This window comes from Thunnus albacares, chromosome 10, assembly GCF_914725855.1.
Source record: "Thunnus albacares chromosome 10, fThuAlb1.1, whole genome shotgun sequence".
NCBI classification, from domain to species: Eukaryota; Metazoa; Chordata; class Actinopteri; order Scombriformes; family Scombridae; genus Thunnus; species Thunnus albacares.
The window spans coordinates 26,177,290-26,204,691 of NC_058115.1; the positions used below are offsets into that span (position 1 = coordinate 26,177,290).

At 38.9% G+C, this 27,402-nt stretch overlaps 2 long non-coding RNA genes across 2 annotated transcripts in view; one reads left to right on the forward strand and one right to left on the reverse strand.

The window, feature by feature from the left end:
• Nucleotides 1-27,402, reverse strand: part of LOC122990769 — a 101,343-nt gene that overhangs the window by 16,232 nt on the left and 57,709 nt on the right. The window lies entirely within an intron of this gene.
• LOC122990770 lies at nt 17,814-27,321 on the forward strand. The gene is made up of 3 exons (XR_006405475.1): nt 17,814-17,982; nt 26,469-26,580; nt 26,837-27,321. It is a non-coding gene; the product is annotated as an uncharacterized LOC122990770 (long non-coding RNA).

Genomic DNA, 27,402 nt, shown 5'->3' on the forward strand with positions numbered 1-27,402 from the left:
ATGGAAAGCAACCATTTTTGCAAAACATCTGCAAGGTTTTTGAAAAGAATATGCACATCTGCAGGTAATGATATAATCATATAATTAGATTTTGTTTATTTTAATTAAACTATATATTTCCCCATAATGCTGAATTGTTGTCAAGTTGCCTTTGATTATCCTGGACTCAAGAAAAAGCGGAGTGTATCTATGCGTTGTGCTGTCGCATTTAAAAGATCATTATACTGTATATCACATGATTATTGTTATTTGGAAACCATATGCCGTAATCTTCTACTACCCTCAGTGGAGTGTCTCTGCTGCAGAGACTGTACTGACTTCTGCGGTGAGTAATCTGGCTACTGGCATGACGCCCCCGCACTGTGAATGTGAGAATAGCCTGCTGGGAGCAAAAGCACTCTGGGGCCTGCTTATGAAACGTCTTCCTGTGATCCCAGCTAGCTAGGCCCTTGAGGTTCATCCTGTGAGCAGGACATTGCAGGAGACACTGTAAGTCCAGGTCACAATAAACTGGGTCTAAGAAACATTACTGCTTTTTTCCATTCGTTCAAAATTCAACGGATAAATAAATATAAAATGTTTTCTTATTTTTCTAAAGAACTGTAAAAGTTTGTGAACAATATAGACAGAAGGTCAAAAAAAAGGGAAAACAATTAGGTTTATATTAAAGTGTGTACTGGAGTTAAGAAAAAGAACATTAAGCATAATAAATACACAACACCAATATGACAGAGAGCACTCCCATGTTGTAGCTTTGATGCTAGATTATCAAAACATTTGGGTGAAGGCAATATTGCACATTTGCATGCCCTGTAAATACAGTACTAACTGAACTTGCATACTTCATTCAGCTAAAGTTTACATGGGTAAAGTGTGCAAACACCAAAAGTTAGTTTACTTTCCCCCCCTCATCGGTGACCTCGAATTTCCTAAGTCGCAGACACTTTGAAATCCAGTTTGTTTTCGGGCCCTTCAAAAGACAACACACTCCCTTTTTCATGGTGTAAATTCTTGAGAGCCTGAATTATGACAACAGATGCAAATAGTTTGTGTATATTTGGTCAGATGTTCTGTATTTATTTCCTTCATATATCACAAGGTATCTTGGGCATTTTTTTTTTCTTTTTTTCTTTTTTTTTTCTTTTTTTTTTTTAAAGGCAACATTTTATTGTCCAGGACTTCTCTCATCAGTTGGAACAAGATTTAAGAGATAAGACAAAAATGTAACCTTAACATGAACCTTCTATGAACGTATGACCCCGACTGGTATGATCTTCCTCTGGTGTAAGACTAAATAAGTCCAATGTGTGCCAAATGATTCAGAAAGAATCAACATTTATTGAACTTATCTGTCCAGAATCTAAGTTTGCTTTTGATCTTATCGCAAATTTCATTAGTGAAACTTAATCAAATTTACAACAGAGGAAACGTGCAGTGCTGGCGTGTTGTAAACACAAAAAGAATTCACGACACATCGTCTCTATAGATATTGTTTTCCTACCTATGTAGTCGCCCCAGAGGTGAGGTTTACAAGAAATTTTGCGTGCGAAGCGAGGTGCCAGACGGTCAACACTCGACTCCGCTAAACAAAAGTAAACATAAATTCCAAAGATAGCTGATGGCTGTCAGTCAAACCCATCCTCAGCTGCCTTCACCTGTCAGCCGTCAGTCTTTTCCCATGGTTCCTCTGGGCTGAAGTGTCCCTGCCCATGTTTTTAGACAAACAGATCAGATTCCTCCTCAAACAGGCCGCTGCCGTCCCTTTTGATAACAATGTAATAATTCAAAACAAATGATTCAGCTCTTTGATGAGAGCACTTTACGGGCACGAAGACTCACCCTCACACTGACATCTGTTTGATTTTATCTTCTTGAACTTTATCCTCTGCTGGAAAATTTACTGGCTCTGACCAGAGCAGTGTGTTAAAGCCAGACTAATAGAGGGGCAAAGACAACTGAGACACTGGGCAGGACAGCATGTCTTAGCCCGTAAAGCCTGCAACATATAGCGCTACAAACTCTACACTGTCAAGCATTTAAGGAATATCACGTTTTCAGAGTGGTCTCTTGAAATTTTGTAAAAATGAGCACATTTTCAAATGCAAATAAATGACTCAAGCTCAAAACGGAGCGGTGGATACTTTTCCAGGAATGAAAGAAATACATGGATGAGACGCCACTACAAAAAAAATATCTAGTTTGACTTGGATATAACTGTGCAGATCAATGGTGTGGAAGTCTATCTAGTAGATGTGTAAATGCAACTTTTATTCAACACCTTGCTCAGTGAGTAAAGTTTTATTTTAACCTATTTTTTCTTAAAATGCAGCTTACTGGCAATCAAATTGTGAAAACATTTACCAAAGTTGCTTAACAATATAACAACTCTTGTGACAAAATTAACCAACATTGAATGCAAAAGTTAGCTCGGTTGTCATCATGTGGCCGAAGTATGAAACTATCTCCAACTATCTCCAAAGAAAGACTTTTAGAGGCAGCTGAAAGCTCTGGGAAAAGCATGTAAGTGGATGAAGAGGTTTTTTTTTTTTTGGGGGGGGGGGGGATGTTTCATGTCTAAATTTGACCACTGGCCAACTACTTCCTGTTATGTCACATGGCTTCATCTTTTCACAGTAGCAGGAAATTTCAACTATTTGTGTTTCACACCGTGTATGAGCTGATTTTGCATTTTCTTTTTAGACTATATTGCTCATTTTGCAGTTTTTGACAAAGAGCGTGCTAATGGAATTATGACAACGATTATCGTAATAAATCCAATGCACAAAAGCTCAAGTTACGGCACAATCATTTCGTCTGATCATCACTGTATTTCGCAGGAACATGTGTGAACCAAAAGAATCATGAAATGAAAACCTGGCCCTCTTAATTCTTAATATCAGCGCTACCTTCTCATGCTTCTCTATATTTCTTCCCTTGACGAGGGCCTGGGGTTGGGGGGGGGGGGGAGCTGCCTGTGCTCTAGACCCTGGCCGTGGTTGGAGCTGTATGCTAAAGCCATGGTCAGGCCCCAGAGATTTGCAGCCTCTTAGATGCCTATAACTCATCCCTAGCCCTGCTTCTGAAGGGAGATTTTCCCCCCTCAATCCCAGGCCTGAAATATCCTTTCAAAGGCCACAGACTGGAGACAGATATGTAGGTGTTTTAGATAAGGTAGGAATTGCATTAAAGGATTTTTCCTTTTTAAAGCTGTTGCTATCTTTTTCTGCCCTTTCCCATAGACTTAAGAGGAGTAGTTGAGAAAGGATGGGAAGGGGGGTAAGGGATGTACTTTGGGACAGACTAGTCCGTACATTTGTGGTCAGTTCACAGCTCATAAAAGACTAGCGCTAACCTCAGTAAAAATTGAATAATGTAGAGTGGCTAGAGGCAGTGCAGAACCTTCTCAAAGAATACTAAAGTTATTGACCCAAGTTTGAAGGAAAATCCTCCCAGCTCATTGATCTCTTCACCAGCATAATTACAGGGCAGCGAGATGAATCTTCATGTGGAGGAAAATAGAAAATTCATAGTGATGAATTTTCAGAGTGACGGGGATTCTTGCCAAATGCAACCGTTAAATTAAAAGCTCTTTCCCAAAACCACAGAATGGGATAATTTTGTTTTGCAAAGTCGAGTGTGGCCAAAAAGCGACTCTGTAAAAGTCAACAGAGTCTCACCCAGGCTGCGGCGTGTGAAAGTGAAAAGTCGGTTTAAACAGCAGGTCTGTTAAGGCCCTAGTATGTATGTAGGTATGTGCACGGCATTCCCGACTTCTCCTCTCCACACTTCTCTGTTTTATAAGAGCTTACGCTTCGCTTTGGCATTTGCTTTAAAACTTTATAATTATGTGGCCTCCTTTTTCCCCAGCCGACTGTGTTTACATTTGCCAGCTTAACATGCACACGGTCCAGTCCACACACACGGCTCCTCCACAGTCCACATGTCGTTCTGCTGCAGTGTTTGTTGGACTGGGCTACAGAGAGATTAGTCGCCTCGTTCCCTCTGGTGCCTCGGCGTAATGTTCTTCACCCAGAGGGCTTGGCTGCTCATTTTCCAATAGGACCTTGGAGCAAGAATTTCACTCTTATTTTTTAAATGAGCATTTATTTTCCCTTGCAAAGCCTGCTGAAATGTGAAAAAAAAAATCCATCCATCATACTTGTATTACTGTATTATTCATTGCCATATACAATGTTTCTCCATTTGATTTCACTAAAACTGAAATATTTGAAACACAGTAAGAATCTGGCTGAAGAATTATAAGAAAAAGTGTGAACAGTGACGTGACAATCTCCGTCCTTTTGGTATCATAAGATTAAATGAATGTTAATAACCTAACTACACAGTAAAATAATTTTTCCTCTTTAGTCCATTTTTAGTTGCATTTCCTTTTGTACGATAAATGCTTAAATAGTTTAAGAAGACATAAAAAGTCAACTTTATCCGTTGTCCGTTCTGAATGACACAAACAGATGGAAACAATAACTTTCACCTGGTCAGTTTACTTCATGAAAATAGAAACTGTCCTAGACACACACATTAAAAAAAAAAAAAGAAAGTCTTGCACTTTAACACACTGTAAATATGCCAGTAGTTATGATGAAAAAAACATCCAATCATAAATCAAAGTATTCTGAGACGCTTGCTTGAACGGAGCCTCAATATTTGCTGAAATAATATATCACATCTCATATTGAGAAAATTACAGACAAGCGCACTCAGGCTAGGGAAGTGCTCTAGAGTAGACAGGGACTAGGACCCACATGGTCAAAACCCACACATCAGTGGATTCGTAACGGCATGAGAGAGAAAAATAAGAAAGAGAGACGGGCAGTGGGGAAACTTGCTGAAAACATGCCTGTGGCACTGGCTGAAATCGAGGGAGGAAAGACTCAAATTTGCACAGAGAAAAAGCCACAATTGAAGTTGTGCATGAAATTATTGAATAACTTGATTGTGAGGCAAAAAGTGTAATCTGTTCAATTAGCAATCCTCCTTTTTGTCTTCACTCATTCAGAATCTGCACACCGGGACAACTGTTTTAAAGCTCTCTAAAGGTAAGACTGGTTTCATTTCTATTCTTTACCACTCCATTGTGCTGTTTTGTTTTTTTTTTCCACTCTACTCCAGCACAGATCATTGGCTCATTTGTTGTTTGGTGGTGTACATTTTACTTATTGAGCAGTGGAGTTTTGTACAGCCTAGGCAGAGATTAAGACAAATTCTGATAAGGACTGGAAGTTGACTCTCAGCATTAAGGAGGATTAATGTTTAGCTCTGTGTGGCAGGGGCCTTCTCAGTGGCTGTGTTTACGCAGTGTTGCAGACCCCGCATTAATCCGAAATTAGTATAAAAGATCAGCTGTGGCCACTGAGGCGAACCTTCACAGGGCTTAGGCCAGTAATCAAGTCTCACTTTGGGACAATGAGCGCCTGGAAGGTCAATGAGAGGCCTGGGTTGAAGGGACGAGGAGATTGAGGTGGGGGGGGTGGGAGACTGCTGAGGGACTTTTGGTGACCACATGGTTTAATTTAGGTGAGATCCACACACACACACACACACACACACGGTTTGCCCCCACAGTATGTGCCTTCTCCTCTTGATGTCGGGTGTTCATGACCATGATTTGTTTTTGTTACAGCTGCAGAGGACATTAGTGTTTATAATTTAACACCTAAAAGACATTTCTTCCTTTTTCTCGAAGCCCGTCTGAAATTTAAGACATGTATTTGAATTCACACAAGTTTACATTTCACAGCACTAAGTATTACCTCTGTCACATAATTATAATGTGTGCTGAGGGATTATAACAATAAATAGTATAAGACTATCTAGCTGCTTGTAGCGTAGAACAACATCTCCTGTTCCAATGCAAACCAACATTCAGTAGAGCTGGTAGGAGAATCGCAAGAGATGACTCGGCTCCAAGAGCGTCTTACCGGAAAGTAAAACTGTGTCAAATTGAAAACAAGCAGTATAAAAATCAGCAGTAAATTTTCCACTACCAAACTGGTGCTGGCTGGTGCAACACAAGAGGCAGCACCGCTGAATTCAGTTAGGAAAATAAAATAAAGGAAATATAGCTCAGCATAAACCACAACCCTTGGATGATGAATACTCGCAAAACTGTTGATATCTGCATTATTTTGTATTTTTAAACCACTCACACTGTGAGCGGCCACATTCGAACCTGCTTCCAAAAGGAGACAATTTTATTGACATTTTAAATAAGGCTCACCATACGTGTAGCGTTATAATGCGGCCAAGTGAATGTCTCAGCTGCAGCGAAAAGGGTCCGAGGAACTTGCCCTTGTAAATACTTTCCAAACTACATCTATAAAGTTCTTAAATTATTTATTTATAGGGATTTTATAGTGCCTGAGCAAATTACAGTGCCCTTGAAAAAGAAACAGAAAATCATCTCCTCAATCAAGTATTCTTGGCACGTGCCAAACTTTAATCTGCACTGACTTTTCCACAGTAGTTCCTCTATGTCTGTCTTTTGCGCACACATGTTAACAACAGACAAACTACAAATGAAAGGGGAACAGCACAAAAAACAACAGCAACACAGCCAAATGATAATTTAGGGCATTTGCACCACATTGTGGTGGAAGCAGCTCTCTTCAAGTGCCAGCGGGGTACCAGGGAAGCCCCCACCCCAGCCACCCACTGCTCCTGCTAAGATTAGACAAATTAAACACTATTATTCACGTCACTCCCGCAGCTGGCCTTTTAAGTGGTTCTACGTTAACTATCATAATGGTTTGCTTTGAAAGCCACAGTCTTCTCCTTAATTTACAATATGAAAAAGCACTTTTGGCCAAGTCTTGGTGGGATTTTTCTTCTCTTGTGCCTCATGTTGCAGGGGAAAAAATGTTTTACACTGCAGTTTGTAGTATGTAGTATCTATGCATGAATTTCCTGTGTGAAACATTTTATATGCATATCCGTATTTAAACAGCACTATACATGCATTTATATTACATGTTCACTTTGTGGATTATCATGTTTTAAGACAGATCACTGCTTTTAGATTTTTTGTCATCAGTAATTTTCTCATAGCATGTAATTTATTTCCCAATGCTAAAAGTTTTGTACAGTATATTTGGTTAAAAAGTCAGCCAGGACTCTTCATGTCAGATATAATCAATGTCTGTCCCTGTGCACTATTTCATCATTTACAAGAAGACATTCCTGAGTTTGTGTCCTCTCAGAGTGAAGAGTATACTGTAGTGGGTCTGCCAGACTCTCACATCTGTCCATACGTTTTTAATGTAGTCTCCTGTTGGGAAAAAGGCCTTTCATTTTCCCTGTTCATGTATCCCCGCAACCTGATAATGGATGTGGTATTGGCCAGGGGCCCGTGGACTGAGGACGGCCGGTGATGGATAACCTAGTTTCAGAGCCATCATCACTGTACAGCATGTGCCTTGTATCTGTAGTAAAAATGCCCCCACCCACACTGAGTGTGCTCCAGATATGGATTTAGGAAGTGACAGATAGTGACATCCTGTTAGCTGTATTACATTTTAAACCACTATCAAAGGCACAAACTCACACCAAAGAACTCAGTTATCATACCATGTGGGTACACGACGGACAAAATAATGGAAACACCACATAAACAAGAACTTTAGCTTCACTGAAACTAAAGCTTAATTACAGAGGCAGATAAACAACCCAGTTATATGCCCATTAGTAAAGTGTCAGTCTTAAAAGAGGTAAACATGTCACCACTTTAATATTAATATTTATGTTACAATGTCACAGCTCATCAAAAGGGAAAGCTGACTTTTAAAGAATAGCTGCTAAATGATCACAACCACCAACCAGCAGCAACACACAGTATGACCACAGAATTAACAAAAATTTGACACAGTCTCAGCAAAAAAAAAAAAAAAAAAAAAGTACACGCTGAGATTCATAAACTACTTTTCATGGTGGGTTTTGAAAACTATATTTAAAAAGGGGCACGCCACTGTTTTTACACATGAAGTTCAGTTTACTCATCATGATGAGTACCACTCAGCATGTTAAACATTTGTATAATGCGTTCTGTAGCTCTGGAGGTAGTTTTCCAAATAACCGTGATGATGTCACTAGGGTTATCTTGGCTTGGCTCAGGAAAAACCCAGTATTACAAACTGGAAATGTAGGATTTGAAAGAAGTGGATGCAGGGAGGGTCTAATGACAGACTCTATTGAGTTGCATTATGGGAAATGTAGGACCCAGTGTTTTTGAAGCCTGATCCATACTAGAGACTAACAGTTCAAGTCTCCCAACTCAAAATGTGTTTTTGTCACTTCACTTGGATGTCTGACTATTGATGATGTATCAGAATGATGTATGTGCAGAGTTTGACACTATAGCAGGCTGTTTTCACATTCATCTGCTGCGGAAGGAAAGTTTCTCTGTGCTCACCTTAAACCTGAGTTTAAAGCGCATACGTACAAGCATGATTTTTATGATATCAAAGCTAGTTTGGGGCTAATCATGACATGTCTTAAAACATGTCTGGAGGGGAACTTCAAAATATGGTAAATGCTAGGTTGGATCAGCCAGAGAGACAAACTCTCGCGAGGTTAGGGATAATGTTAGGGTTAAAATCTTCCAAGATTTTTGCAAATCGTCCCTGCCTGCTCTAATCTAGCACCAACCTTAAAATATCGCATGCTCTGCTGCTTAACTTTTTACCATTCTTTTTTAATTTGTCTTTTATGAGCCTCCCATTGTTATGGAAGTGCAATATGAATCGCTGGAGTACCCATTTAAAATCTATAGCATCAAATGGAGCAAGGATTAGTAAGAAGCACTTGCCTGATCTATGAAAAATGGGAAAAAGACAGCGGTATCTACCCTAAATGTCTGTCACCAGACGTTAAACATGGTGATGGATCTGATTTGATAATCGCAGCCATCATTTAGAATATACAGTATGGTTCTTCATAGGAGCAAAGGAAAATGAGACTAATGTAATGGAAAAGGGCACAAACTAATCAGCTATCAACCACAGCCAAAGCAAAAACCACTGATGATGTGTCTGAGGAGCAGTTCCATTGGTGTGTACAAGATGCTGGCTCCAAAAAAAAAAAAAAAAAAAAAAAAAGACCTCTCTGGCTCCATAAAGATCCAATTAAAAAGTCCTTAATGTTTGCTCAGAATACAAAGTAAGGTTTCATTTTATAGAAGCTTTACATAAGGAATGAAAATGAATTAAAACAACATTTAAAAGGAAAATGTAAAGGAAAATGAAAATAGAACTAAATTAGGCATTAAGCCTTATTCTAAGCTGTAAAACATTCCTTTAGAAACATACCGTTAACATATCACATTTCCTTAAAGTGTGGAGACTATGACCACGTTTTTCTACTCTGCAGCACAAACACTGTGTCTTCCCAGTCTATCCCAGTACATACCACTAAGCAAATTTAGTAATGATTTCATGGACATAAGTCAATCGCAATTCTATTATTGTCCACATCTGGCAATACGTTCTCAGTTTTACAGAAGATGTAGCAGCATGGTAAAAGAAGGAACAGCCTCACACAAATGTTATACATTAACTAAATAATAGTAATAACAAATTAAACTGCAAATACATCAGGCTTCTCTGACATTTGAGTTGCATTGGTGAGACCATAAAACACAGACTTTTGTTACATGATCACGCTATTATGACTTGAGTCTGTGTGTTCTCACCAAAACCAACTTTTTGAAAATGTATCCACAGTTCTAGGCCAGTTTCTGGTGTCATAACCAACCCCATCACCGCAGGAGCCAGCGAGCAGAGAAGCACAGCCTGCTTCCACTCGTCAGCTCCCGACGTTATTACCTTCGATGAGTCTTGCGTATCAACTTCACATCCAGCACCAGGGAGCTGCACATAACTTTCTTGTGGAAGAGAGAGAGAGAGAGAGAGAGAGAGAGAGAGAGAGAGAGAGAGAGAGAGAGAGAGAGAGAGAGAGAGAGAGAGAGAGAGAGAGAGAGAGAGAGAGAGAGAGAGAGAGAGAGAGAGAGAGAGAGAGAGAGAGAGAAAAAAAGTTCTCCAGCAGGTTGAGATTGTATGTCTATAAAAATAGTGACAGAATAGCTCATGCCTCAGTGAAACTCGATCACTTTGTCTACAAGCTGCGTACTTGAGCTCCAGCGCACAAGAACACCATTTAGTTAGAGTTTCAGATTTACTGGTTGATTATTAATCCAATGTGTCCTTCGCCGAGTGCTGCTTATTGCATAGAATATCAGCACATTTAATTTTTCAACGTAGTTTCACTTGATTTCACAATTTTTAGAGCGTGTTTTCCGAACATAAATATTGTTTAGATGGATATGTCTGGAGACAACCCAGTATTTTGTTTTCCAAAAACACACAGGAATAGTGGTTTGCATTAATCATTTCCAAATTACGAATCAGTCTTGTGAACAGTCTTTTTTTGTTGGTGGGAGCCGCAGCACCGCAGGAGGGAATTAGTCTAAGCAGGGTTAAAGCTGTGACACACAATTTGAAGACAGCTGTACGACTCGCCATACAGCATGAGTCTGTTTGACCCTGAGTGTCTCGAGGAGCTGCGGGCGGCTGTTTCTCATCCTCGCTGTGATGATTTATGCCTGACACATCTAAGTACAGTAAAAAGAGTCAGAATAAAAAAAAAAAAAAAAAAAAAAAAAGAAAAAGATGCTCTTCACATTCACATGTTTTGCATTTCTGCCTGGGCGAGGATGACATTTCATTTCTTACTCCAAGTCATCTCAGAAGGGCTAATTCAATTTGCACTCCAAGCTGTTTCTAATCCTCTCTCCCTTCTCAATTTTTCACTCCATCGTCTGAATACCAGAACGTTTGCTGTTTGATTGTCTTTTAATGGCAAATGTGAGGCATTTTTCACACAGCTGTTGGTAAAGACTGAGAGGAAAACAGTTTTGTCAAATGTATTCCAATATCCTTATAATGTATATGAGTCCATCAGTAGGATATTTAATCTGTAGCATGTCGTTTGGCAGGGTTACCAGTTCACGCTTTGTTGGTTTGTTGGGACAGTTCACACTCTCTCCGTTTACTGTTTAGGAAGCTAATTGTGCAAGTCCACCGAAGTGGGTTTGACTTCAAGGACGAGCACACTAATAGCGATACATCACTCATTTTAATATAGGGTTTGGTCATGTACACTTCAGTGAGTGGTGCATGAGACTAACACTGTCTAAGCTGGATGCCTTGTTTATTCCACTACATCAATTAATGAATAGAATAGTGCACAGGAACCGCATCAATACTATTGGAAATGTTGATAAATTTGTTCTACAAATGACTTAAATCTGTAAAAAAAAAATTTTGGCCATTTGGGCAGTGCAACAAGCTTTTAACAGAACACTGACTTTTCACATTACAAAGTGATATGTTGAATGTGTTCGCAAACACTATACACATCTAGCAAACACAGAGAAACATTAGCATTCATTTAAAGTTGTGATTTTGGTGATCTGACAAATGTAAGTACAATATTCACTCTCCTTTTAGCTCTGTTTTGGTCTCCACCAACCCCTACAGAGAAATATGTGGCTCTTTAGCTGCTAAATGATACACTTTGTTCGCCAGCTGGTCGCTAATTTTGCTGTCTGTTCGCTGTGAGAGTTTTTTCACTAAAAATAGCTGCAGCTGGATCAGCTTTAAGTATAGTTTGTTTTGTTTTTTTAAATACTGAATATGTTTCATGGATTTAGAGCCAAAACATTTCATAAATTATTAAAGACTAAAGTGTATTATTTTGCGTTTTGCTGCAAAGGCAGTTATGTGAGCAGCAGCCCTACAGTTGTCCAGAATGTTTAAGGGATACTCCGATAATTTGGTATTACATTTCCATTAAGTTTGGCAACTCACAAGAGACACATTTTAAAAAATATACACACACAAGTTTGTCTCCAAGCTAAAGCTGAGACAATCCTAACATCACTATATTCTCAGACAGTGACAGGAGTGCCACTTCAATGTGCTGCTGAATTGTAAGATAACACATTTGTTTTAAATAAGTATACGAAAAGTCTCATTAACACAATTTATGCCTACAAGTAATCACTGTAACAAACTTACTTACTGTATGCTACAAGTCAGCTCCTGCTAGAATAGCTGCAGTTTTGCTGCCTGTGCTTCTATATTTAAGTGTTGTGGTCATGCATGATCCATTGTGGGCTTGGAGAGGCACCCATCATGCCAAGCTACAGTATCAAACAACTGGCGCTGACTGTTGCCATGAGTTTCTCCACATTGGCCACAGCTCGCTTGTACCGCGCCTGCCTCTGACAGCCCTCACAAGGTAATCTTCACCCACTTATGTGCGGCGTGTGAAACTAGTTTTCTCTTCTGCTCATCAAATTAGCCGGTGGATTTCAAAATAGGACATCCACCTTTATTACTTTACTGCACAGTTTTTTTTTTAGAGTAGACAAAATAAGTTGTTTACCAGGTGAGATGTCTTTTAAAATGGTCAAAACATGCCAAAAACAAAATCTAGAACATGAATTTTGCTTGTGGATGGTGTTAAATTATAAATATTCCTTAGTAATCTGGTGACTTTTAAGGGTTGTGGTGATCCTCTTTGCAGCAAATACTTTTCATATGTTATAAAGTTTGTGCTACACCACACAAGGTGTATAGTGACTTTGGCATCTACTGAAGTCAATATTAGCATTTGGCATGTAATTCTAGGTCACATCAGCAGGCCGCAAAAGTGAAAGTAAGAAGGGGAATACTGTACATTTCTGACGTTCTAAAGTTGTCTCTAAGGAAAATACCCACATGTGCAGCGTATAAATAAATAACACAGAAATGTCTAAGTTTCCAACCTCTGCCAAGTAACATAACACTTGACATAATAGCAGAGATAAGTTGAGAGTGCTGGCTACTCTAGCAGTCCAACAGGCTATAGGAGAAGTTTCTCCTTACCAGCCCTGCACGCCATGTCCCTGCACTGCATTTTCATCCATTAACACATCCACTGTGTACGCACTCAATTTAGGAGCATAATAAGAGGCAGATGAGACTTGCAGCCGCTCCCCTTGCAGCCGGCAGACACCCTGTAGGAGGGGAAATTTGTCCAACTAAAATCACCCCAACAGGGGGGAGCTCTTAGGTCAGAAGCCCTTAAGTTGAGGCGAGCAGACACTCCTATGAGTTTGTGATGAAAACCGTGTGATCCATCACTGCGGCATGTTCCTCTGTTAAGGGACTGTAAGCGTGCTGGGAGCTCACACAGGCCTCCACTTGATCACAGTTAAGCTGAGCTACATGGGGCACCAAAGCTATCACTCATTATGAAAATGGAGGGAAACTGAGATAAGCTTCCACATTAAATAATTAAAGTAGATCCTCGTAGGGACCGGTTTAAGTAGATATGCAGAGAGGTAAAATATTATCCCAATGATGAATCCCTTTATTCTCAATATCACAAGAGCATTTATAAATCTTGTTTGTCACTGGGCGATATGGTTAAAATCAATGTTAATAATAATATGATCATGTCATCACAACTGTGGTGGTGACACTTTAACTTACATATTTGACATTTTACACAATGTTTCTGCCAAAGTTGGAAGAAATATGTTTTTTTTGGCATGAATTCACTCATTTGAAGAGAGCAAATTTAGCATTATTTGAACCAAAATCTGATGACGGTAGTGTGGTTATATTGCTAGGTCGATGTCAGTCAGATCTGATCAAACCATACCCACACAGCCCTTATCAAACAGAGTAGCTGAGTTTTTGACTCTTAAACTCTTAATAATATTGAAGGTCATGATTTCTTTGCGGATTTCCCTTCCAAACATAAGCTATTCTTAAACAGCGGTACCATCTTGTCTTACACCAGCGCTGATGTGACCTCTCACTTGCCCCACTCCAATGAAGACAGCTAGGTAGCAACATCCCTGAGTCTTGGAGCCAAGACAAGTCTGGCTCTGATTACCATGGGAGCTACTGCCTCTGCCTGAGAAAAATGCTGCAGGTTTAAAATAAATGTTATTGTTTGTCACAGGAAACCAATCTGATTACTGTTTCTTCTCTCATGTGCACACTTAATGCCGCACACCAGGCTATATTTACGCATGTGGTTTTCATTCAGCCTGCCCAGTGAGGGGGAAACGGACACCTCGCGTTTTCATCTTTATTAAGTCACACTTTGGAGAAGGTTAAAATGGGGGTTGTTTACACAAAGTATTTGGCAATCTTTGCAAGACAATCTGTCTGTTCACATCAAACAATAGATTGAGTTTCTCTGCAGCAGCAGCGTCTCAGAAGTGGGCAGGGGGAGAGGGAGGGAGAGGGAGAAGGACGACTTCTCTGATAGTTGTGACGTCTGTGTTTGCTCAAGCTGACAGCGAAAGTGAGGAGTTGTTAAAGTGTGGTGTGAAGCTATTTTGGGTTCAGCAGGAATTGGCCATTCTTATGGTATCATTTCACATCGGGGCATGTGTATTGTTATGGCACAATTGTGTGAGTGCATGTGTGTGTGAGTGTCTCTTCAAACATTTAAAATAGCATTTGAGGATGCCTCTACCTCTTTTACTCACTGCCATGTCTCCCTCTTTCTCTGTCTTTCTCCCCTCCCTCTCTTTCTCTGAGTGTATCCCTCTGGGGATCAATGAAACACACACACACACACACAGACACATACACACATCCCGAAAGCAGTGCACAGAAAGAAAAAAAAAAACAAGTGTGCCAGTAAAAAACAGAATAAAAGGCTTAAAAGGCATCTGGGAGGAAAGCTGAGAAACCAAGGGACCCGTCAGCAGGGTCTGCCAAGGCTTAGAAGTCAGACTGTTTGTTTTGCTTCGTATGTCGACGCGGCCACTCTTTTTTCCCCCCTTTCAGTCCCACCGTGATTCTCCACCAGGCTGCCTCTCATAAACTTTACCTCCATAGGACACCTCTACTTGACACCCACCAAACCAACAACACCCACCTCCCAGGGGAGAAAAAAGAAAAAAGAAAGGCAATATGTAAATGTTGTGAAAGGAGCCAATTAGGAAATTTATCTTGTTTGGAAGGCTCGTAATAGTTTAATTCCAAAAACATGTTTTCTGCCTTCCTGGTAATGTGTCTCATGTGAGGCTGTGGCTTTCTGGAGAGCAGGGGTGGGCAGGCGGTGAGAGGGGGAGGGGGAGTTTGAACGTGCTTGGTGGCAAACATTTGTTTATGTTTTCGTCCTAGTGCATCATTTCAAAGGGCAGCATGCATGTCCCACCACGGGCTTCACATCTCCCACCGATTGGAAACACATTTCAGCAGAAAAATGTCAAACCAACACTCATGTCATGTATGAGAGAGATAAAGGGAGCGTTATGTGATGCACTTTTTAGAGAAACAATAACTTGCGTATTCAATCAGGGAGACATCGGCTCATTTGGTTTCACTTAAATCCACAAGTCTCCCCGATGTGCAGAAATAAATGATTTTCTGGGACCCCCCACTCCTACAGAAGGAATAAACTGCTGTGCATCCGTGTATTTGAGTGTGCATTCAAAAGTAGTTTTAAAAGAATTTCACTCTTTTTAGACACCGGCAGAGAAAATAACTGAAATAAAACAGCACATGCCTATATACATAGAATGAATGAAGGAGGCCATAAAGCATGTGTGTTTCCTACACCTCTTTATTTTCCACTTCCACTGTGCTAAGCCTGAGCACATGGTTAACAAGACTTTGCCTTTTAATTGCTGCCATCACACAGTTGACGCATATACTACCAGAGTGATGACGAGCAGTGTCCTTGAATAGACCACCAACCTTAACGGCAGAATGAAACTTTTTATTTCTTTTTTTTAATATCCTCAGCCACAAGTAATTTTACATTCCATGTAACATACATGAAAATCACATCTCTTACTATTTTGATTGAATTTTCTTATTTAAATGACATTTCATTTTGTCAGTGTGTCTTTCCCTCCTCTAAATTAAATTGTCAGGTTTAACACATTTTAAATTAAATTAGGATCTTTGCAGATGTCACATTCACACTGGAGTCCTAAAAATTGTCATAGACATGGTTTTTATTAAACTGTTGGAAAGTCATTTGCTACTGGGAAGATGGAAATATATTAGGAGAAATAACTGGATTTTTCCCCCCATCAGGAACAGTTCAACATATTAGAGTTCTTTTAATTGTAGAGAAGAAATTGAGAAACTGCAAACACTTTGTTTGCAGACACTACTGTCGTGGGAAAGCACCATTGTGATGCAACTTTCAGTATCTAATGTATTTATGTAGTTACTGCCTATGTGACATAAATAACTGTGATATTGAAGTATACAGACAAAATATATGATGTACTTGGACTCTGACTCCTAAAAGAAGTAACACTGGGTAAAACATAGGATACGACTGGAAAAAAGACATTTAAACATAAAGCTATTCTGCTTTTGATATGAGCCTTGCATTTATTATTAAACCAACTGCAATTCAATCTGAACATCCCGAACATATTTAGGGTGACATATGTTGTTGTTGTTGTTGTGAAACAAACAGATTCACGTCCTAATTCAAAATGTGCTTCCTGATGGTATTGCAGTACCTCTAAGGTTTGCCTGTTGATATATGATATGAAGGATATACATTATGAAACAAAAGAAATGTTACCTAAGCATGATTTGTCTATTAGTTCTCAACAAAGTCCTACATATACACATTTACCATGCTGTCTCCACTAATATTACCTTTAGTTTGCGTGCGAATGCCGACAGACAGTGAATATGAGACTGACCAGGTGTTATCTGTGTGCGCCCCCAGTAGCTGACAGCACTGAGGCAGCGGGCAGCACAGGGTGAACATGGTGCTGGGCAGGGTAAGGCCTTATCGCCGCTTTAATTTTTCTCCCCAAGGTGAGCTGGGAAGAGATCAGTGGCACTAAACCCTGGGAATTACCCTAGATATTGGCCCCCTGTGCTCTGCAAATGAAATCCTGCCGTCGGCAGGAAGAACATGGTGGTTAACACTCTGAAAATCAGTTTTTGTGCAGACCACAGCTGGCGTGAAGGGGCAAGGGAAAGCAGTGGAGAAAGGAGAAGGAAGGAGGGAGGAAAGAGGAGGGGGAAAGGGCACTTTGAAAAAAAAAAAATCGACATTACTCATAAAGAGAAGAAGACAGAGGGAGAAGGCTTTGCTCTTGGACTCTTCATTCTTTAGAGTACTGGCCTACAAACTGGGCAAGAGTCAGCATCATAATTTGTTTTCAAAGTATGATAAATGGACGGAAATTTGTCTGTGTTTATATTTAGGCACACACATATCAAGAAACGGTACATGGTCAACAGACAAGTGCAAGATATGTGACAACAGACATAGTTTGTAGTTGTATTGACCAAACTAGTGGTGAAACCAGAACCAGGGTCCAGCTGTCTGGGGGTCTGAGCAGGGGTCTCTGAGTTGTGGTGAGTGGGCGGATGGTGAGATGGAAATCACTCACTGTGATCATAACCTTCACCGTCCTGAACCTGACCAGCTGTCAGGCCTGTGTTCGCCTTTACCCATATAGCACTGTGGGCAATGTTAGAGTGCTCAGATTAATTCTTTTTGGTACGTTGTATACATATTGAAAAAAGTTATATTATTTTATAATATTATTTAATTAGATTTTATCATAAAACAGTTTAAGTTGATTAATAAAAACAATACATTTTCTGTTTCTGTTTCAGCTTTTGTTGTTATGCTTCTGACACAGTTCAACATTCTGTTGCTAGTAGAAACCTCTAGTGACACAGTTCCACAGCAGCTTCACTGACATTGTTTCATATTTTAGTCAGATTTGTAACAAAGTGTCCTTACAGCAAGCAAGTGTCCAACTATCACGTTGCATCGCATAATATCAGACACTCTCTGTCCATACTGAATCCGTTAAATATCCTCTTTTGTTACGTCATGTAAACAAATCACGCACCTATCAGCTGCTCACTCAAGATCAGACTGGAGACATACTCAACTAAAAGATGGGTGAGTACTTGCTATGCTACATTTGTACTTTTTAAAACAGAAAACACACGTTTTATATTGTGACATTTAGATGTTTCTTTACTGGAAATGACATAAAATATGGCAGCCTAACCAGAAACTTCCAGCTCCCTGGCGATCTCCCTCCTACCCAGCTGCCACCTTATTTAGGCTTTTGTAGTGAAAGGAGGAGGTATCATAGATATAACTCCTCATTTCAACTAAATAAATCTGCTGTTCCTCGTCCATGACGCACTTTCAAAACAAGCTGCAAGAAGTAAATAGAAACAGGGCGTCTGACAAAAGTTCAGCTCAAAACAGTGCGCCGCATCACGTTGTGCACATCACAGCAAATTAGGACATATCAATAGAGAATAAAGCAATCAAACTGATTTTGTCGCTGACGCTCACTCGCATTGCATTCAGTTAGGACATGGTGTTACAAAGCAACTACTGACGGGTATCTTTTATCTACTCCCTAAATGCTCTTGTTGTATGTATAGATACACTTTTTATAGCTGTTTTGTGATTGATTATTTGTGATTTAGTAGAATTTTGTTTTATGTGATCAGTTTACTGCTAAGCTAACCATTACACTGTCAGTCTGACTGTGCGTTCAGACAGAATGAGAAGCAAAGTCTAGATACGGCGCAATTACACATAAAAATCAATGGAAAGATGCGATTATAGTGAATAGACGCAAATATTCACAAAAGTGTGATATCAGCCCCTATCAATAGATGTGAAGACAACGAGTTGAGAATGTTTGAACTTGAGTATTTGTATATTGTATATATATGTACGTGCAATGTAAGATGCTTACGTTTTTTTTGGCCCATTCTTTTCTATTGGCCTGTGTCCACGTCATGGACCGTAAAGTTTCTGTCTGCGAGAACCAAAAAAGAATGGCTGACATTCCTTTTACTCTCAGTGGAAAATACAATATTTTAGATAGTTTCAACATTAAAATGCATTTTGATAACATTTCTAGCCAGAAATGTGCATTTTACTTTCATAGTCTATGTTCAGTGAATGTATATGATGTTTAGTTTGTTAGTTATTATAATTACATGCTCTCTATTGTTGCTATGGTGGTTGCTATGGACGCTGCTATCACTGAAACCAAGTAGTTGCATGTTGTTTGAATCATTGTCTTTGTGTTGTGTAGTTATCTGAGCTGTTATGTTATTTGTGTAATTTTCTGCAACTGTTGGATGATGTTCTTTCAATAAAAACCTAGATTTTAGAGCACCTCAGGGATGAACTGAATTTAAAATCCAGAATTTGAAGCTTTACAATTGGCTGACCGGAGGACCCGCCGCCCGTGAGTATTTTCCTCACCTTAACTCAAGTATTTTTCTCAACACAAAAACATGAAAGTGTCCTTGATAACTCAACAATCCAATAGGTTAATGTTAAGGCCATCAGTTTTAATTATTTCTCCTTCAATTCTCAGAAATAAAGTTATACCTAAAATAAACCAACATCTTTACTTTTTCTTAACACATATCATTTAGATGCAGTGTAATTATTAGTTTGGCTGTACTAGATATTTGATATATTCAGTAGATATGTCTTTTTACGACCATAATTACAACCCTACTGCAAACCGGAAGAACTGCAACAGCTGATTTGTATCAAGCTGCATGGCGCAGCTCCAGGGACTTGTAGTTTTTAAAAAAATATTAGTGTTTTTTCCGAGAATTGGAAGTTGTAAATACTGAATTGAGAGTACACTGAGGAGTTTACAGGGATGGGAAACACATTCATGTAATCAGATGTTAAAAAATTGTTAAATGGGTGAAAATTAATTTTAACCATATTTTATCCATATTTGACAGCATCCCCATCTGTTCACTGTACTCACATGATAGCTGAGGTCAAGAGCTCTCTATAACAGTTGGTCCCATCTCTGCAGCCCCTTTTGTTGCTGAATTATAAGCCTTCAAACATGCACCAAGGTCAAGGTTCAAAGGTCAGTATTTCAAAGTAGGAGCCATGCAGAATCTTCATACTGACATATGTTACTGTCCATGTTGAGACCTTTGCAAAGATGTATTTGGTTTAGCTCCACGACCCTAAGGTTCAATTATAAAATGAAGCTGTTTGTTTGTTTGTTTGACCAAGATGAGTCACCTTCAGAGATTACAATACTGCTGACAATCTAGGGCATTACTACATGTTTGGAGGTTTGGGTTGGGGTTAGGGTTAAGGTTAGGGCTGAAAAGACCAACCCGTTCTCATTCCCAGGTCGTCAAATACCGATGCATACATAGGCTACTATTTACACAACTCTGAAGATTTTTTCTATCTCTATGGTTCTTGGTTTTGGGATTTTATGTCAGCATGACATAGTCTCTTCAATCAGAATCTGTTTTATTAGCCAATGCAAACATACAAATGATGTCTTGGCATTTGCTCCCAAAAAACTCAACACAGAAGAATAAAAATAGACAAAAGTAAGGTTATAATGATGAAATGAAAATGAAATAAACAAAGTAATATTAAATATAAATTTTAAAATCTATTTACATAATGGAATAGTAATAGTTTTGAAATGGGATACAAAACTTTAAAGGAAATATTGACTGTACAAAGGAAATATGGACTGTGCTATAGACAAGGAAATGAAGTGTATCAAGCATATGAAGGTGACAAGAGAAAAAATTAAATGTGACATTTGCATAAATAATTAAATAATGTAACAGTGGCAGTTGAACGCAATACACAATGTAAAGTCCAGTTCAATGAAATATATGAAAGTGACAAGTGCAGGGATTAAATGAGGGATGTGAAATGTAAAGTCCATTTCCATCTTCATCCCGTTTATATGGCCATGGTACAAGATGTCATGTACCGACACACACACACTGTTGGAGTGCTTTGTTGGATAACATGGCTCACTATTCATTGAGGAAGACTCAGTGTTTTAAGAAAGATGATTTCATATTAAATATCCTCAGCCACATATTCTTGGAAATATAAAATTAAATGAGCAACTTAACATTTTACAATCACAGGCTTTACAAAGCCTTTCTTCCTTGTTGTTTGGATTTGGGTTGCGGCCGACTGGGCGGCAATTTGAAATGGATCAAAACCCACTGACACCAAAATAGTAGTCAAATGCGTCAAGTCCGCCCACAACACAATGCTCATCTGTAGCCATCTGCTATCAAAATCTGACAAAAAAAAAACTTTATTCCTCAGAATTGACGGAGAAATAATTAAAACTGATGGCCTTAACATTAACCTATCGAATTTGAGTTATCAAGGACACTTTTGTGTTTTTGTGTTGAGAAATGTTAAAGATAGTAAAAGAAAACCTTAACATCATGACAGTGAGGAATATACTTCCAGGCGGCAGGTCCTACGGTCAGCCAATCACAAAGCTACAAATTCTGGATTTCAAATTCAATTCATCCCTGGTGCACTTTCCGATTTTTATTGAAAGAACATCATCAAACAGTTACATAAAACAGCTCAGATAACTACACAACACAAAGACAATGATCCAAACGTGCAACTACATGGTTTCAACAATAGCAGTGTCCATAACAACCACCATAGCAATCACCATAGCAACGATAGAAAGCCTGAAAATATCTTTGTAATAACTGACAAACTAAACATAATATACATTCACTGACCAAAGATTATGAAAGTAAAATGCACATTTGTTGCTAGAAATGTTATCAAAATGCATTTTAATGCCGAAACTATTTTAAAATATTTTTTTCACTGAGAATAAAAGGTCAGCTATTTCTTTTTTTTTTTCACAGACAGAAACTTGACAGTCATGTGACGTGGACGCAGGCCAACAGAAAAGAATAAGCCCAAAAAAAACGTAGGCACCTCACAATTTTAGAGCCGTTATTGTGAAACCGATACGTTTTGCGCTGTGGACCAACGTAGCTGTTACACATTTTGATGTGAGACTGGGTCGGACCATAAGTTAAACATGCTTGAAAGTTTTTAACCACAGAGCGCAGTATGGTAGCAGTCAATCACTACCTTGATTCACTGTGGATTTAACTTTTAAAGAGTGAAAATCAAACGTTTCATGCAGACATCATGCTGTTAATCCAGAAAAATGCAATTTAAAATATGCTTTGTACAAATGATAAAGTAATAATTTATTGAATTTCTAAACAAAAATCGACAACATATATGTCAGCAACATTCATATTTTTGAACTTGGTAACATAAATGTGTTTCATATTAACTAAAATAAGAGTGACTTTGTTACATATATATATTATATTATATTTAGTAGTTAACAAAGTAGCTAATGACCTGGAAAATTAATCATCAACTACTCTTGCCATCACTAAACTGACACTGCTCACGAGGAAACTATATATATGTTGTCATATTTCAACACTCACTTGAGTGTCTGTCTCAGTTTCTCTGCCTTACAGTGATATATACAACTACACACCCATACACACAGCATGCATATACACACACCAAATACACACACATCATCACCCACATCCTCACCCCCCCCACGTCCCCACCACCCCTGAACACGCACACATGCAGATTTTATTTATAGGTTCTGATCAGGGTGTAAAACAAGCCCTTCTCTCTTTAGATACCCCCTCACCATATTCTCCCAAAAATAGCAGGTGCCCATCCACTTAGCCGCAGTGGGAGGATTCAGAGCTTCTAAATAAATGGAAGGATGTTTACTCATCGCCAGAATGAAAACAGCGCTAATCTCCAATCAAGTCCAAAAGGCAGATAGTTAGCAAGGAGAACCTAAAAATAGCCCAGAGGGTAACACATTCCAGCTACGATTGAGCTTAACTTTGATCTTACTATACGCTGGCCCTTGTGCACTGAAAATGATTAGTACTTCTGTACAGTGATTTAGGACACACTGTATATAGATGAAGTTAAAGGACATAATATGATGAGCCTGGTGTATTAGTGCATGCTCTACAGTTCAGTGGGATGGAAAATTTGGAGGGGGGTGATGGGGTGCGGGGGGGGGGTATTTGGAAAAGTGATGGAAAGCTTAGTTGGAAAACATAGTTACAACAGACACAACTGAATGATGACCTTGGTGATGATCATGTTTTACTGAGGTGTTTGGGTTTATTTATGAAGACACATATGAATTGTTGCATATTTACATGAGACAATCTTAGGAACTAATGTATTTGTGATTCATGCATGGTAAGAAATAAACCAGATATGGGCTTGTAAAGTAACAGACTAAATTCATTTGTCAGGTTTGAAGTATTTAATCAAAGCTGAACGGAAGATTATCAGACATAACACATTAATACAACTAGACTACCTCAGAAAAAATGCTTTTTTGGCTTGATTTAGAAGAGGAAAAAAAAATACAAATTGATGTTTGCATTCCAGCGAGTGAATCACAAGAACTTTCAGGCTGTAGCGATGAAATATTGGTGTGCAATTCTACACGTATCAAATGAGCTATTACAGCTGAAATATGGTTTCCATAATTGTTCAGCTTTTTAATGACATGTAACTGCAGTGTGAGTGTTACTGTGTTGAAAGGGTGGGTTTTATATTCCTTTTGGAGTTTGCATTGGCCCCATTTTTGTGTTATGGAGAGCAGCACTCCCTGCAGCTGCAACCATATCTCTCACGATTTACCTTCATGTTCGACTATTTTGCATTAGCAGGTTTTTTTGGGTCTTTTTGTGGGGAAATTTTACGGTGCCTGAGTACGTACTGTATCAGGATGTTCATCAAAGTTTTTCTCGTTTTTCCCATAACATCTTAGCCTGGTTCGCTGACCGCATCTCACTTTTTCAGCCACTCAAATAGGTCAAGCCAATTGGAGCTTTTTTAGGTGGGATTAAGAATGGGGACAACATATCCCTGTGCCACAAGCAGAAAAATGCTCCTATCAACTGCTACTGCAGCTTCCATATCAATAGAAATGGCATAGACAGAATGAATGTGAGACTTGCCACTGCTTGAATAGGGTAAAAACTTTACCTGACAAATTTGAAAACCACCATGTCCAATTTAAGTTTTTGCCACAGTAGAAGAGAATATTGTTCGTATCCATCCCACATAATCAGCATTTTTGAGATGATTTCATGTATTTGAGAGACAGTGTTGTTTTGATGACACTGAAGAAGGAGCAAATTCAACATATAAGCTCCAAGCATCAAATATCATGGATGTGTTTCCTGAGACTAAAAAGTGTCACAGTAGACGAAGGGTTGACATTACAACTAGTGCAAATAACTCTTTGATATCCTGCAGATTAACAGTCACTTTAGACTTATTAGCCGAGAAACTGTGCATATGTAGCCAGGCGTGCATATTCCCACTGCATGTGGAGTGGAAATTTAGTGTTTTTTCCAAGTGTTTTCAAGGGGTGTTACCTGCACTTTGGCTCCTCAGTGGAGCGTTCCACGTCTTCTGCCATTTGGCTGACTATGGCTGGCGTGTGCCCACAGCAAATAACCAGGGTGGTTGACTTTTGGGTAAGGTGATGGTAAAAAACAGCACTGGGGAAATGAACTATTAAATGGAAACTGCCAGTTCATTAATTGTCAGTTCATAAAATCTACTTCGCATGATTCTGATCTTAAATGTAACTTTTAGCCTAAATGGTACTTTTGCTATGAAAAACGTCCTAGCAACGTAATTAAGAGCAAAATACAAATGTACAAAACCAAACATTCAGCAAACCCAACAACAAAACAGAAAGCTGTGACCAATAAAAAGTGTAGAAGGATTCAAACAAGACCATGTTGTTCTTCGTCCTGCACACTTGGTTTTAGCACTACCTTACAACAGCTAGTCACATCACTTCCATGCAGCAGACATATTTCTGTAATCCATCTGTAAACAACCTCCTCCTCATCTACTGTGGCACCAAAGATTGGCAGAGAGAGGGAAAGAAATAAAGATGCTAGACACCACACTGAATAATCGATTCTATGTGTGGTATGTCATTCTGTCATGATTTGAACATCTTTGAGACTCTTTTATGACTTAATTTGATCAGATTTCACAAACATATACAGAAGTACACCAACACAGACTCAGAATCAATATCTGCTACCCCCAATCTCAAGTAAAAAGTTATATTTCACTTTTACTGTTAATGTGGAGGAGTAGAAGTATAAAGTGGTAGAATATTGAAGGATTCAGTACTTAAGTAAATGTACTTAGTTACATTCCCCTACTGGCTACTATTAATTGAAGTATGACAACACTATACTATACAGTATATCTAACATTCTTTCACGATTATGCTAATACTTTAATTCAAATAACGCATAACTTATAATTGCAACCTTATCTTGTTCAAACAGAGCAGAAAGTACTGCCATCTTCAGATTTTCTCTTGATTAATCTTTAGTTTTCTGCTCTTATCTTTATCTTGCCAGCTGTGGTGGCTGTTGGTACCCCTGCTATCTGTCAGTCTTCTGTTTATTTCAAGTAACTTTCTGTTGCTGGTTCATTAAAATCACACCACTTTTACTGTATCGTAGGGCTGGGCAATATATCGATATTATATTGATATCATGATATGAGACTAGATATCGTCTTAGATTTTGGATAATGTAATATTGTGGCAAAAGTGTGGTATTTTCCTGGTTTTAAATGCTGTATTACAGTAAAGTAATGTAATTTTCTGAACTTAGCTTTAGCTGTTATATTATTTGCCTTTACCCACTTAGTCATTATATCCACATTACTGATGATTAAAAAATCTCACTGTGTAATTATTTTGTGATAGCACCGAAAGTCATCCGTACAATACTGTTTATCGAGATACTTGATGTTGATTTTGTCCATATCGCCCATGGAAATTCCTGGAAATTTTATATAAAAACGGAAATTTAGGGGAGCAGGTGTTGCCAGTGTAAAAACGCTCACAAATTGGACAGAATTATGTTATACCGAGAAGGAAAGGAGATTAGCAAAACTGACATATGTTTATGTAAAAATGTTATTGATAATAACTCAAACTTACATAATATTTGAATTCCATTTAAGACATGAACATTTCACCCAACAACAGGTATACAATTCTCTGTCTGTCTTTCTTTCCAGCAGCCAATTCTGACATCTCATGTTGCTCGCCTTAAAAAGTGCACATGGGGAGAGCAGACATCATAAAAAAAATGCCTATCCACCTGTCGTTCTGGCATTGGGGGGAGTATTTGAACTCCACCTGCAATTCTTTGGTCTGGCAGACTGTGATATGTAATGTGTATGTATTCATGTGTGTGTGTGTGTATGTGTGTGGACCAAGTGTGTCTCTCCATAAACAGGTGGGGTTCCCCGCCACAGATATCAGGTTCCCCTCTTTGATAACCCATTACAGACTTCATTAATTTCACTCACTCCAGCCACGCACTTGCCGTCTGACAAACTCGCTGAGGAATTTTTGTATGAGCACACCTCCTCGGGCTTGTGTAAGTTTTACAAGCAGAGATTAACATGTGTGAAAACAAATGTAATTCAATCCTTTATTGTTTTAGGAGGGTGAAGCGGACATGCCCAGTGTTAAAGGAGCTTTCTGTATGCTACCCCCGATGACTTCACGACGGAGTGTTTCGTCTCTTTTGGAAAAAATCATGGAGGAAATTCAGGGTACAAACAGTGATTCAAATTACAGCAAATATGATATTAATATGATGAAATTAAAAGGAGGGTACGGAGGATATACAAAAAAGAAAAATCATCTTTTACAAATGTGTTAATAGGTCTCAAATGCCGACACAAATTTCTTTCTTGATCTCCTAAGCCAAGAAAAACAACTCTACACAGATACATCTCCAGTGTCCAGTTGTGCGGGGCTAATTTGTTCTTTACTTTGTTTTCTTGACATTGATTGGTTATTCTTCAGCACATGGGACACCCGACACCGCGGCCCCCTTGATTCCAGTTGTGCAGTGAGTCATCTCTGTGTCTGGCAGATGACACAGTGGCACGAGGCCAACTTAAACTGGACCTGACTCTGTCCACATTGAAGCTCCGACCGCTATGCGTCCAAAAACATGTCTAGCATTGCTCCCAACTAACAGAACAATGCCAGGGATTAGGATGCTAGGCTAAATTTAAAGTCGCAAAAGAATGCATGCAAAAACACAAGGACCCGTCAGAGCAAGGATGGAGGTCTAGAGATGTTATTCTTTTATTGTCTTTTCCCTAAAATTAAATGTTCCAAAATGCAGAGACAGTTGAAAAGACTATTTCTCTGAGACTTTGTGTATGTCTTTCTGCTAGAGCGGGGTGGGGTTACACAGGGACAAAATTTATGACAACTGCTTTCAACTAAAACCCTAATGTGATGTTTTAATGTTTTATTCCGATTTCATCAATAAAACATAATTTATATGAGAACCCCAGAGCTTGTTTGTGACGACTCAGCCTACAAACTTTAATGAAGTAAGCAAAAAATTTGAGACTGTC